The sequence below is a fragment of the Schistocerca gregaria genome, chromosome 2, assembly GCF_023897955.1.
Source record: "Schistocerca gregaria isolate iqSchGreg1 chromosome 2, iqSchGreg1.2, whole genome shotgun sequence".
NCBI lineage: Eukaryota > Metazoa > Arthropoda > Insecta > Orthoptera > Acrididae > Schistocerca > Schistocerca gregaria.
The window spans coordinates 1,054,341,053-1,054,354,157 of NC_064921.1; the positions used below are offsets into that span (position 1 = coordinate 1,054,341,053).

The 13,105-nt window shown below is 48.8% G+C and overlaps 1 protein-coding gene across 2 annotated transcripts in view; it reads right to left on the bottom strand.

Annotated features, from left to right (window-relative positions):
* The window catches only part of LOC126335586 (cytochrome P450 9e2-like), a 142,740-nt gene that overhangs the window by 113,404 nt on the left and 16,231 nt on the right, over positions 1-13,105 (bottom strand). The gene's annotated exons all lie outside the window — the stretch shown is intronic.

The window sequence follows — 13,105 nt, forward strand, 5'->3', positions numbered from 1 at the left end:
CAGGTAACTGTAAAACCATACCAGAATTTCCAGCAAAATTGATCTGCAATAATCTGACACTGGATACATGGATATAATCGCGTTTTATCGGAAACCTCTGAATACGATTTAGTTATCACGGTGTAGATGATGCCAAGACCATGTGACAGGGCCGCGCGGGATTAGCCGAGCGGTCTGAGGTGCTGCAGTCATGGACTGTGCGGCTGGTCCCGGCGGAGGTTCGAGTCCTCCCTCGGGCATGGATGTGTGTGTTTGTCCTTAGGCTAATTTAGGTTAAGCAGTGTGTAAGCTTAGGGGCTGATGAAATTAGCAGTTACGTCCCATAAGATTTCACATACATTTGAACATTTTTTGAACAATGTGACAGGAATCCACAATAATAGGAAATAAGTGGTGTCGTGCCATTAACAATTACGAGTCTTATCTATATAAGCCTAACAAAAAATGTGTAAGCTTCGAATGGGTCATCTTAAGGCTATTAATATCGAAGGAAGGCAACAATAGTACAGAGATAAGTGAAGTATGTGAGGTTTCTCTTCGTTCCTCACTTCGTTGATAACACTGGTCAACAAAATTTAAGTTTTTTAATGTTAAAAGAAGTATAATGGAAGAGTCTTACTGATCTCAAATCTTTTTTACATTACTTTCCAATTACCCACAATTAAAGGGACCAGACTACTATGGTCATCGGTCCCTCGTTCCATAAAATCTAAAACTACCTGAAGAGAATAAAAAACGAACAACAGGAAAGACAGCAGACGAAACAGGAAATGAAATACTCTGACAGAGACCAGACAAAACAAATTAAAACACACAGTGTGACTGTGGTTGGCCGACCGTAGAGAAAAAGAGGAAAAGCCAACCACCAACAGCACTTTAAAAACTCAGTTTAAAATCAGAGGCTAAAAGCCAGAATCAACACTAAAAAACTCAGATTAAAAGATAAAAACCCCCTGCCCGCATAAAACACAAAACCAAGTCCACCATGGCAGAGGCATCTGATAAAAGAGCAGAGAGCGTGTCAGGCATTGCAAAAGTCTGCCTGAGCACGGTTAAAAGGGCGCACTCCGACAGAATATGGACCACCGTCAAGGACGCCCCACAACGACAAAGAGGGGGATCCTCACGACACAGTAAATAACTGTGCGTGAGTCGGGTGTGGCCAATGCGGAGCCGACAAAGGACGACTGAGTCCCTGCGGTTGGCTCGCATGGATGACCGCCACACGGTCGTCGTGTCCTTGACGGCACGGAGTCTGTTAGGGGTGGTCAGACCGCGCCATTCAGCATCCCAAAACGAGAGAACTTTGCGGCGTAAGACTGGCCGCAAATCAGCCGCCAGGAGGCCAATCTCCAGAGATGGCGCACTGGTGGCCTCTTTCGCCAGGCGGTCAACAGTTTCATTGCCGGGTATACCATCATGGCCTGGGGTCCAAATAAAGACCACAGACCTGCCGCTACGGGCGAGAGTATGCAGGGACTCCTGGATAGCCATCACCAGACGAGAACGAGGGAAACACTGGTCGAGTGCTCGTAAACCGCTCAGGGAATCGCTGCAGATAACGAAGGACTCACCTGAGCAAGAGCGGATATACTCTAGGGCACGAAAGATGGCGACCAGCTCAGCAGTGTAAACACTGCAGCCAGCCGGCAACGAACGTTGTTCAGAATGGTCCCCTAGAGTTAGTGCATAACCGACACGACCAGCAACCATCGAACCGTCGGTGTAGACAACGCCAGAGCCCTGATACGTGGCCAGGATAGAATAAAAGCGGCGTCGGAAGGCCTCCGGAGGAACTGAGTCCTTCGGGCCATGTGCCAAGTCGAGCCGAAGGCAAGGGCGAGGCACACACCACGGGGGTGTACGCAGAGGGGCCCGGAAAGGAGGTGGAACAGGGAAACACCCAAGCCAGGAAAGAAGCTGTTTGACACGGACGGCGATCGGACAACCCAACTGGGGCCGACGTTCTGGCAGATGAACGACTGACTGCGGGAAGAGGACACGATAATTTGGATGCCCGGGCAAGCTAAAAACATGGGCAGCATAAGCAGCCAGTAATTGTTGGCGTAATAACCGCAGTAGAGGGACACCTGCCTCCACAAGTATGCTGCCCACAGCGCTGGTCCGGAAGGCACCAGTGGCAAGGCGTATCCCGCTGTGGAGGATTGGGTCCAGCACCCGCAACGCAGATGGGGATGCTGAGCCATAAGCCAGACTCCCATAGTCCAGACGGGACTGGATTAACGCCTGGTAAAGCCGTAGGAGAGTAGATCGGTCGGCGCCCCACCTGGTGTGGCTCAGGCATCACATAGCCTTTAGATGCCGCCAACACGACTGTTTAAGCTGCCGAATATGAGGCAGCCAAGTCAACCGGGCATCAAAAACCATCCCCAAAAACCTATGTGACTCCACCACTTTAAGAAGCTCGCCGTCAAGATAAAGCCGCGGCTCTGGGTGAACAGTGCGTCGCCGGCAGAAATGCATAACGCAGGTCTTGGCTGCGGAAAACTGAAAACCAAGCGCTACAGCCCAAGACTGCGCCTTGCGGATTGCGCCCTGTAGCCGACGTTCAGCAGCTGCAATGCCAATAGAGCTGTAGTAAAGGCAGAAGTCGTCAGCATACAGGGAAGCGGAGACAGTATTTCCCACGGCCGCAGCGAGTCCGTTAATAGCTATTAAAAACAGACACACACTGAGAACAGAACCCTGTGGCACACCATTCTCCTGGACTTGGGAGGAACTATATGAGGCTGCGACGTGCACGCGGAAGGTACGATACGACAGAAAATTGCGGATATAGATCGGCAGAGAGCCCCGAAGACCCTATGCATGAAGCGTAGAAAGGATGTGATGACAACATGTCGTATCATACGCCTTCCGCACGTCGAAAAAGACAGCAACCAGATGCTGACGGCGAGCAAAGGCAGTACGGACGGCCGACTCCAGGCTCACCAGATTGTCGGCGGCGGAGCGGCCTTTACGGAACCCACCCTGAGACGGAGCCAGAAGGCCTCGAGACTCCAGTACCCAACTCAAGCGCCGGCTCGCCATCCGTTCAAGCAACTTGCAAAGAACGTTGGTGAGGCTAATGGGACGGTAGCTGTCCACCTCCAAAGGGTTCTTCCCTGGTTTCAGAATGGGGACAACAAGACTTTCCCGCCATTGCGACGGAAACTCACCCTTGACCCAAATGCGGTTCTAAAGATCGAGGAGGCGTCGCTGACAGTCCACTGAAAGGTGTTTCAGCATCTGAGAGTGGATGCTATCTGGCCCAGGAGCGGTATCAGGACAAGCGGCGAGGGCACTTCGAAATTCCCACTCACTGAATGGAACATTGTACAATTCAGGATGGTGAGTGCGAAAAGAAAGACTCCGACGTTCTATCCGCTCCTTAATGGAGCGGAAGCCCAAGGGGTAGTTGGCAGAAGCCGAATTCAAAGCAAAGTGCTCTGCCAAGCGGTTTGCAATGACTTCGGAGTCGGTACAAACTGCTCCATTCAGTGAGAGCGCAGGGACGCTGACAGGGGTCCGATAGCCATAGAGGCAGCGAATCTTGGCCCAGACCTGTGATGGAGTGACATGGAGGCCAATGGTGGACACACACCGCTCCCAGCACTCCTGCTTGCGTTGGCGGATAATGCAGCGGGCTCACGCACGCAGCCGTCTGAAGGCGATAAGGTGGTCGATTGAGGGATGTCGCTTGTGACGCTGGAGCGCCCGCCGGCGAGCTTTAATCGCTTCAGCGATCTCAGGCGACCACCAAGGCACAGTCCGCCGCCGAAGGGACCCAGAAGAACGGGGAATGGCAGATTCTGCGGCAGTAACGATGCCGGTGGTGACCGATTGAACCACTGCATCAATGGCGTCGTTGGAGAGGCTCAATAGCGGCAGTGGAGGAGAACAAGTCCCAGTCAGCCTGATTCAGAGCCCATCTGCTGGGGCGCCCAGAAGACTGACGCTGTGGCAGTGACAGAAAGATCGGTAAGTGGTCACTACCACACAGGTCGTCATGCACTCTCCATTGGACAGACGGCAAGAGGCTAGGGCTACAGATGGAAAGGTCAATGGCGGAGTATGTGACATGCGCCACACTGAAGTGTGTGAAGGCACCATCATTTAAGATCGAGAGATCGAGCTGCGCCAATAAATGCTCAACGATGGCGCCTCGACCTGTTGCCACTGACCACCCCACAGATGGTTATGGGCGTTAAAGTCGCCCAGTAACAGGAAAGGTGGAGGCAATTGAGCTATCAGAGCAGCCAGGACATGCTGCGTGACATCACCATCCGGTGGAAGGTAAAGACTGCAGACGGTAACAGCCTGTGGCGCCCACACCCGAACAGCGACAGCCTCTAAAGGTGTGTGGAGAGGTACAGACTCGCTGTGAAGAGAGTTCAGGACATACATGCTGACGCCACCAGACACCCTTTCATAAGCTGCCCGGCTCTTATAATAACCCCGGTAGCCACGGAGGGCGGGGGTTCGCATTGCCGGAAACCAAGTTTCCTGCAAAGCAATGCAGAGGAAAGGGTGAAGGCTGATAAGTTGGCGGAGCTCAGCTAGATGGTGGAAGAAACCGCTGCAGTTCCACTGGAGGATGGTGTTGTCCATGGCTGAGAAAGGTTTGACGGGACTGGGAAGGGAGATTACGCCGCTGGGTCACCTGTTGCCTCCGATTTAGCACCTGTGATAGTGCTTCCCATGGCGTCTGATGGACCGGCGAGATCGAGGTCCTAAGCGGACGCCAGAATCTCCACCGCATCCTCAGATGCAGAGCTGGAAAGTTGCGGTGGGATGGCTGCCACCGCGAGTTCCTTGGGCTGAGAGCTCTTCTTGGGTTTCTCACGCCGTTCCTTGGGTCGCACCGACCGGGAGGGCTTCACCGATTCAGTCTCCAGCTGATTGCGGGCACTTACGCCATTGTCAGTCGTCAGGCTTCTCGCTGGCGGAAACCTGGGAAGAGAGGGACCCAAGGGACCCCTTGCGAGCGTGAGAAGCCGAATAAGTTGGACACTTCTCCGGCTTAGAAGTGGGGACGGACGTCCCCGATGGGTGGGATGGTGTTGCTCCTGAGGTAGGTGGCGCAGGAGCAACCCGGTGGGTAGAGCCCCCCACTGGCGAGGGGGCAGAAGGAGTTGTACTACTCGTCGATCCGGCCACAATTGGAGAAACAGATGGGGCTAGCACAGGTGTTGTAGCAGCAGCGTAGGAAGATGTCATTCTCACAGGATGGAGTCGGTCGTATTTCCTCTTGGCCTCAGTATAGGTTAGTCGGTCCAGGGTCTTGTATTCCACGATTTTACGCTCTTTCTGGAAAATTCGGCAGTCTGGCGAGCAAGGTGAATGGTGCTCCCCGCAGTTGACACAGATGGGAGGCGGGGCACATGGAGTATTGGGATGTGATGGGCGTCCGCAATCTCGACATGTGAGGCTGGAAGTGCAGCGAGAAGACATATGGCCGAACTTCCAGCACTTAAAGCACCGCATCGGGGCAGGGATATAGGGCTTAACGTCACATCGGTAGAGCATCACCTTGACTTTTTCCGGTAATGTATCCCCTTCGAAGGCCAAGATGAAGGCACTGGTAGCAATCTGATTTTTCTTCGGACCCCGATGAACGCGCCGGACGAAATGTACACCTCGGCGCTCTAAATTGGCGCGCAGCTCTTCATCAGACTGCAAAAGAAGATCCCTATGGTAAATAACTCCCTGGACCATATTTAAACTCTTATGGGGTGTGATCGTAACGGCAACATCCCCCAACTTCTCACAAGCGAGTAACCGTCGTGACTGGGCAGAGGATGCCGTTTGTATCAGGACTGACCCAGAGCGCATTTTTGACAAGCCCTCCACCTCCCCAAACTTGTCCTCTAAATGCTCGACGAATAACTGAGGCTTTGTGGAGGGAAAAGACTCCCCATCAACCCTCGTACAAACTAAGAAGCGGGGCGAATAACTGCTACTGCCATCCTGAGACTTACGTTCCTCCCACGGTGTGGCCAGGGAGGGGAACGTTTTCGGATCGTACTTCTGAGCGTTAAACTGAGCCCGAGAACGCTTAGAGACTGCTGGCGGCTGGCCACCAGCGAGAGAGGATGTACCACGCTTCATTGCGGGTCATCCGCCCTGATGCCACCTACTCCGACCAAGGGCCCTCCCCACAGGTGCCACCCAGCCACGGCAAGAGCCACCTGGCAGGATGGCCGTTGCCGGGAGTCCCGATACCCCAGGAGGACAGGCATCTACTCCTTGGCATACGTGGGGAGTTAACGGCGCAGGCATCAGTAGAGCGATCCCTGTGTTGTCAGGGGGCTACAACCAACAGGGTACATGGCGGCCCCACCACAACCGTGCTGAATGTTAGGTAACATGTGGTCCAAGGTCGCCGTCGGTGCAGAAAGAGGCACTGAACAGTGCAAGGTGTAATCTGCACGCAGAAACAGAGTCATGCCCAAGAGATGGAGAGCGGACAGGACTGCAGTTCAACTGTGTATAAGCTGGCGAAAGGTCTGATCGCAGGATGGACACAATGCACCAAGTAAGGCGCCCTTCCCCAATCGGCTCGCTCTTCGGAAAATTTTGAGAGATGGAGGTCAACGCAACAGGGGACCATCATATAAGGCCGAAAAGTTTGAGACTCCTTTTAGTCGCCTCTTACGACAGGCAGGAATACCGCGGGCCTATTCTAACCCCCGAACCCTCAGGGGCCAATCACTTTTTGATCATGTTTTAATCCCCTACGCCGAGGGACGATACTGTAAATCTGCATTCTTTTGTCCAAGGCCCTGTAGTAGTTGCTGGGTGACGACGACGACGACGATGATGATGAATGGTCTGTGTGGCACTAAACTGCTCGGTCATCAGCGCCCATGCAAAGTTCCAGTTTGTACACAGTCCAATTTTTTCTCAATCCAAGCAAGCCACTGTCACGAATGATGATGATGAAGTGATGAGGACAACACAAACACCCAGTTCCAGGGCAGATAAAGTCCCCAACCCGGCCGGGATTCGAACCCGGGACTCCGTGAGGACCCAGAGGCAGCCACGCTAGACACTAGACCACGAGCTGCGGGCTATTTTTTTTCTGGGTAACAAGCCTTACGCATACCGACCAACAAGCGGGTGTCATGCGCCAATCCCCGTTGATTTCCATCAACTGTATTCGCATTTCTGAATATTGACAACCATCATGTGTAGAATGGAACGACAATGAAAATTTGAGTTGGACCGGTACTCGTGCCCGGACTGCACCCTTGTGTGTCCAAAGGAACTTTGCATCGTAATTCAGAACAACACAGGCACTGCAGTATCACCATTTGATTTACATCAAACTTTTGTCTCTGAATTGAATAAACAAAAAGTATATCAAATTAACATTGTCAAAATTGATATCCAGCCTTCCAGTCTCATTCCATCGATTACTGGTACAGAAGTGAGGACCTTAGGAAATAAAAGTGTAAATAATCAGTACAGAATCAGTAAAGTCTTTGGGCAATAAATGGGTTTAAGATGCGACAGAATTACAAGGAAAGACTGACTCATCGGGGTTGCATAACGCCACGTGGACGATGCATACCGACGCCTGGGATAGCATTGACAGGCGTAATAAGATATCAGACAATGGGGGAGAGTTTGCTCAGACAAAAGGGTCTGCAGCTAGCTAAATGATCCGATGTACTCTGAGCTACATACGAACGAACTCCGCATAGCGAGCAGAACAAATATACCACTCTGGTGAGAAAGCGTTTGCTACGATAAAAAGAGAAAACTTGTGGGATACACTGCGCCACTGGAAGCCAAGGAAATGCCTAGAATTAGACAAGATACACTAAGGCAAATAGCAGATCCCTCCCTTTGCTCGGCCTGTGCAACATACAAGGTCAGAAGGATAACAATGAAAAGCAAGGAGCATTCGACATTACGCCACGCCAGGGACAGGCGAGGTTGAAGAAATTTGGCAGAACCACAAGACACAGTAGTCAAGGTCAATCAGACACTTTCTGAACAGCGTCTCAGTTACGCACTAAGCTCTCAGTCCCAAGTTTTCTCAGCCTCGGGTCACTCGGAGAACAGCTTAGAATCCAGACTGCATTTGGCCAGATAGTTTATCTTCAGTGTCCGATGCTCGTGTAAACTCAGGGTGTTGTGGTTGGCAGGAGAGCCAACCGTGTTTTTCTAAAGGAGGCCGAAATGCACGCGTCTCAGCTCAGGCAGGTTGGCGTGATGTCTGGTACATGACAAGGGAATTAGAATTGAGAAAAATGGACGTAGCTGGTGGAATACTTAACTTTAATCCATTCATGGAGAACGTCGCTCTTTATGGTACATGATTCACAATATCAATAGTACGGATACTGGCGCCTTGCTAGGTCGTAGCAAATAACGTACCTGAAGGCTATGCTAACTATCGTCTCGGCAAATGAGAGCGCAATTTGTCAGTGAACCATCGCTAGCAAAGTCGGCTGTACAACTGGGGCGAGTGCTAGGAAGTCTCTCTAGACCTGCCGTTTGGCGGCGCTCGGTCTGCAATCACTGATAGTGGCGACACGCGGGTCCGACTTATACTAACGGACCGCGGCCGATTTAAAGGCTACCACCTAGCAAGTGTGGTGTCTGGCGGTGACACCACACAGGGAACTTACGCCGAATTAATGGGTCACTCAGTCTTCGGAAGAAGTACGTCTGATTCTGTAGGGTGATTCTGTGATACAGAAGGGTAAATGTATGAATCTGAGGTAGTGGACCGTGGTCTAGAAACTACAGAGTTGAAAGTTATAAGCGCAAACAGTTCTGATACCGCGGCCAGTGGAATACATGTACCGGTAGTGCTGTAGCTGAGACTGGTGTGGGCGACTTTCCGAGGTGGTAGTGGGGATGAAAACAGAAAAAAGGCTACTAAACATGGGCACCAAAATGCATACCCTCAGATTTAAAACACTTTTTCATTTTCGGTACTATGAAAAACTTCCCTTTTACTGATCTAGAGCCCGTAGCTCTTAAGGTATTCATCTTAGAACTCATATTTACTGATCAATTGTCCTTTGTTTTGGTCTATACCACCGCCATCGCAAATATGGGAAGGAAAGAACTTGCAGTAGACGAGATATTTCACAGTATCGAAGATTAATAAGAGCTCATAGCCGTTAAGGTAAGCCCATGGTTACTAGGAATTTTTCCCCGTTTCTGTCCATACTACCACCTCTGAAATACTCGTACGCTACGATCTTAGCAACAACTGCACCGCTATATGTAGTTCACTGTCACACGTATGAATGATTTTCGCTTATAACTTTCGACTTGGTCGTTGACTCAAATTTATACATTTATCCTCCTCCATAATCCCTGAAAGTTTATCTCTGAATCGCCCTGTATAAAATGTCGGAAGTTTAGTTTTAGTTTAGTTTAAGTTAGGCTATGTTCTATAGATCATTTTCCCGATTATTTTATCGATATTGTGTGGAATAAGTCAGATTACAAGATATATATACAGACACACACACATGAATAGTGCTAATATTAATATTACTGAAATTTTTAGTTTTACACATGCAATTACATTTTTTTACCATTTCTGAAACAGAAACTTGTCCATGGAGTAGAAGGAGTTGTCCAAAAGAAATGATTTTAAACTATATTTAAAACTAGATCTGCTATCTGCCAAACGCTTTATGTTGTTGGGCGAAAGATCAAAGATTTTTTGTTGCTGAATAATGTACTCGTTTTTGAACAACTGACAGCTTCAATAACGAATAGGAAAGGTCATTTTTCCCTCTAGTGTTGTGCGCATGAACATCACTCTTCTTCGTGAATGGGGATGGATTATCTGTAACGAATTTCATTAGCGAATATATGTACTCTGATGGTGCAGTTAACATACCTAATTCCTGGAAAAGGTGCCTACATAACGTCCTTGGGTGAACACCACTAATTATTCTGAACGGTTATCACTGTCTCTGTGCTTGCACATGACACTTCTTGCTCGAACGTGGCATCTGGTACACATATTGATTGCCAGCTGTAGGCGTCATCCGTCAGAAAAGTAGTCCTGATTTTTCAGGCCTATCTGAATAATTGTAATACTGTTGTACTCTCCATTCTTGGTCTTTAACTCACCAGCGCATTACTAAAGGGACTTGAAGACACCTTTTCAAGACTCCCTCACACCTGGCCGAATTGGTGTTTTTTCTTGCAGCACAGACTGTCAACCAACCCTAGGCAACACCCTCGCCCGGATCACGATGAAAAGCTGTCCAGTATGTGTGCCATTTCTCTGGCGCGTTGCGTGTCCGGCACTATGGAATGCGAATTTTATTTCTGTTTGCGTGTGGTTCGGCCTGCGCAGGCGCTGAGGCGGCTGCTGCCCTCCGGAGCGTTTTTCGCAGGGGTTGGATTCGCACCGAGCTGGCGCTGTTTTGCCTTCCGCCCCGGCACGGAGGTGTGGTCTCGTTGTTGGCGGGCCCCGTTGATTTGGGCATTGGGTAGTGTGGCGTGTCGGTGACGTGGTGCAGTGGACAACTGACGGATCCCCGCACGAGATCGATCGAGGTTCTCCGCCTCTGAAAAGGGTGCCACGGTATGGCTCGGGTTTCCGCACTCAGCAGTTGTAAGGACTGCAGGGCAGTTCTGATGTGTGTTGGCTCTGTCCGGTCTGCGTGGCAGGGTTCGTTTCTGCTGTTTATATTTTCTGCGTGATTTCATTTTAGCCGGAGTCTGAGTGTCGAGTTTTCTGCTGGTGTGTACCCGGTCGTCGCCCCCGTTTTCCCGCCCGGGGGGCAGCCGTATCTGTTGGCGGGGATTATTTGGCAGCGTGTGTCTTACGTGGACCCGGTGTGCTCACGCGCCCTGACTCTGAGTTGAAATGGCTGTGGCCAGGCCGGCTCGGTTGCTGGAGTGTGAGTTGTTGGTTTTCTGGCCTGCTGGGGGCTGCGCGCGCGCCTGTTCCGTTATGTGATGTGGCAGCAGTCTGATATTTTTATGTGTGCTTGTTAAGTTGCTAGCAATTGCTTTTAGACTTGTGCTCACTTATTTTATTTAAATTGCTGGGCATTGTCATTTGTCTGTCCTTTTACCTTTATTTGTAGTGTCAGTTAAGCCTAAGACGATGTCCAAGGTGCTAGCAATTGATTTTAGCCTCGTGTGTACTTAATCTTATTTAAATTCTTGAGCATTGCCATTTACTTGTTCTTTTACTCTTATTTATTTGTTGATCCAGTTAGTCATAAGATGATGTGAGACTTTGGTATCTGTCAACCTTATTTTGGCTACTAGAGCTCAGGTGCAATATTGCCGGGCATATCCCGGATTTGTCATTAATTGAGAACTTTTTGTACTGTATTTTTAGTAGTAGGGTCGGCAAGTGCACTTGCGTATGGTATTTATTGTGTTTACCCCTCCCCCACTGCTACCTCCTTCGTGTAAACTAATTTTGGCAAGATTGCAAGGTGGCCTGTGTTATTACCTATGTAAGTTTGCCCGCTGCTGTAGTCGTAACATGTCTTGACCGACAAGCGGCCCATGTTGGCGAAAGTCTGTATGTGTTTGCGCTGTTAATGTGGGGCCTTGCCGTACATATATTTACTCACGTACGTCTTGTGGTGTTAAGGATTTTGGGCATTTTTAGCAGAGATACCTGTTGAAAACTTTATCACTCTTTTACAGAAGGTATAGGAAGGAGTAACTTCAACTGAAAATTTAATTGTAAATTATATATTTGTGGTTGACATTTAAAAATTTTACTGTATAAGTGAAAGTATATAGTTTAATGCACACCGATTATTTGTCAAATTTGTTGTTGTTCTTGTCGTGGTCTTCAGTCCTGAGACTGGTTTGATGCAGCTCACCATGCTACTCTATCCTGTGCAAGCTTCTTTATCCCCCAGTACCTACTGCAACCTACATCCTTCTGAATCTGCTTAATGTATTGATCTCTTGGTCTCCCTCTACGAATTTTACCCTCCACGCTGCACTCCAATACTAAATTGGTGATCCCATGGTGCCTCAGAACATGTTCTACCAACCGATCCATTCTTCTGGTCAAGTTGTGCCACAAACTTCTCTTCTCCCCAATCCGATTCAATAGTTATGTGATCCACCCATCTAATCTTCAGTATTCTTCTGTAGCACCACATTTCCAAAGCTTCTATTCTCTTCTTGTCCAAACTATTTATCGTCGATGTTTCACTTCCATACATGGCTACACTTCTTACAAATACTTTCAGAAATAACTTCCTGACACTTAAATCTATACTCGATGTTAACAAATTTCTCTTCCTCAGAAACGCTTTCCTTGCTGTTGCCAGTCTACATTTTATATCCTCTCTACTTCGACCATCATCGGTTATTTTCCTCCCCAAATAGCAAAACTCCTTTACTACTTTAAGTGTCTCATTTCCTAATCTAATTCCCTCAGCATCACCCGACTTAATCCGACTACATTCCATTATCCTCGTTTTGCTATTGTTGATGTTCATCTTATACCCTCCTTTCAAGACACTGTCCATTCCGTTCAATTGCTCTTCCAAGTCCTTTGCTGTCTCTGACAGAATTACGATGTCATCGGTGAACCTCAAAGTTTTTATTTCTTCTCCATGGATTTTAATACCAACTCCGAATTTTTCTTTTGTTTCCTTTACTGGTTGCTCAATATACAGATTGAATAAAATCGGAGACAGGCTACAACCCTGTATTACTCCCTTCACAACTAGTGTTCCCTTTCATGTCCCTCGACTCATATAACTGCCATCTGGTTTCTGTACAAATTGTAAGTAACCTTTCACTCCCTGTATTTTACCCCTGCCACCTTTAGAATTTGAAAGAGAGTATTCCAGTCAACATTGTCAAAAGCTTTCTCTACGTCTACAAATGCTATAAACGTAGGTTTGCCTTTTCTTATTCCTTCTTCTAAGATAAATCGTAAGGTCAGTATTGCCTCACGCGTTGCAGTATTTCTACGGAATCCAAACTGATCTTCCCTGAGGTCGGCTTCTACTAGTTTTTCCATGCGTCTGTAAAGAATTCGTGTTAGTATTTTGCAGCTGTGGCTTATTAGACTGATTGTTCGATAATTTTCACATCTGTCAACACCTGCTTTCTTTGGGATTGGAAT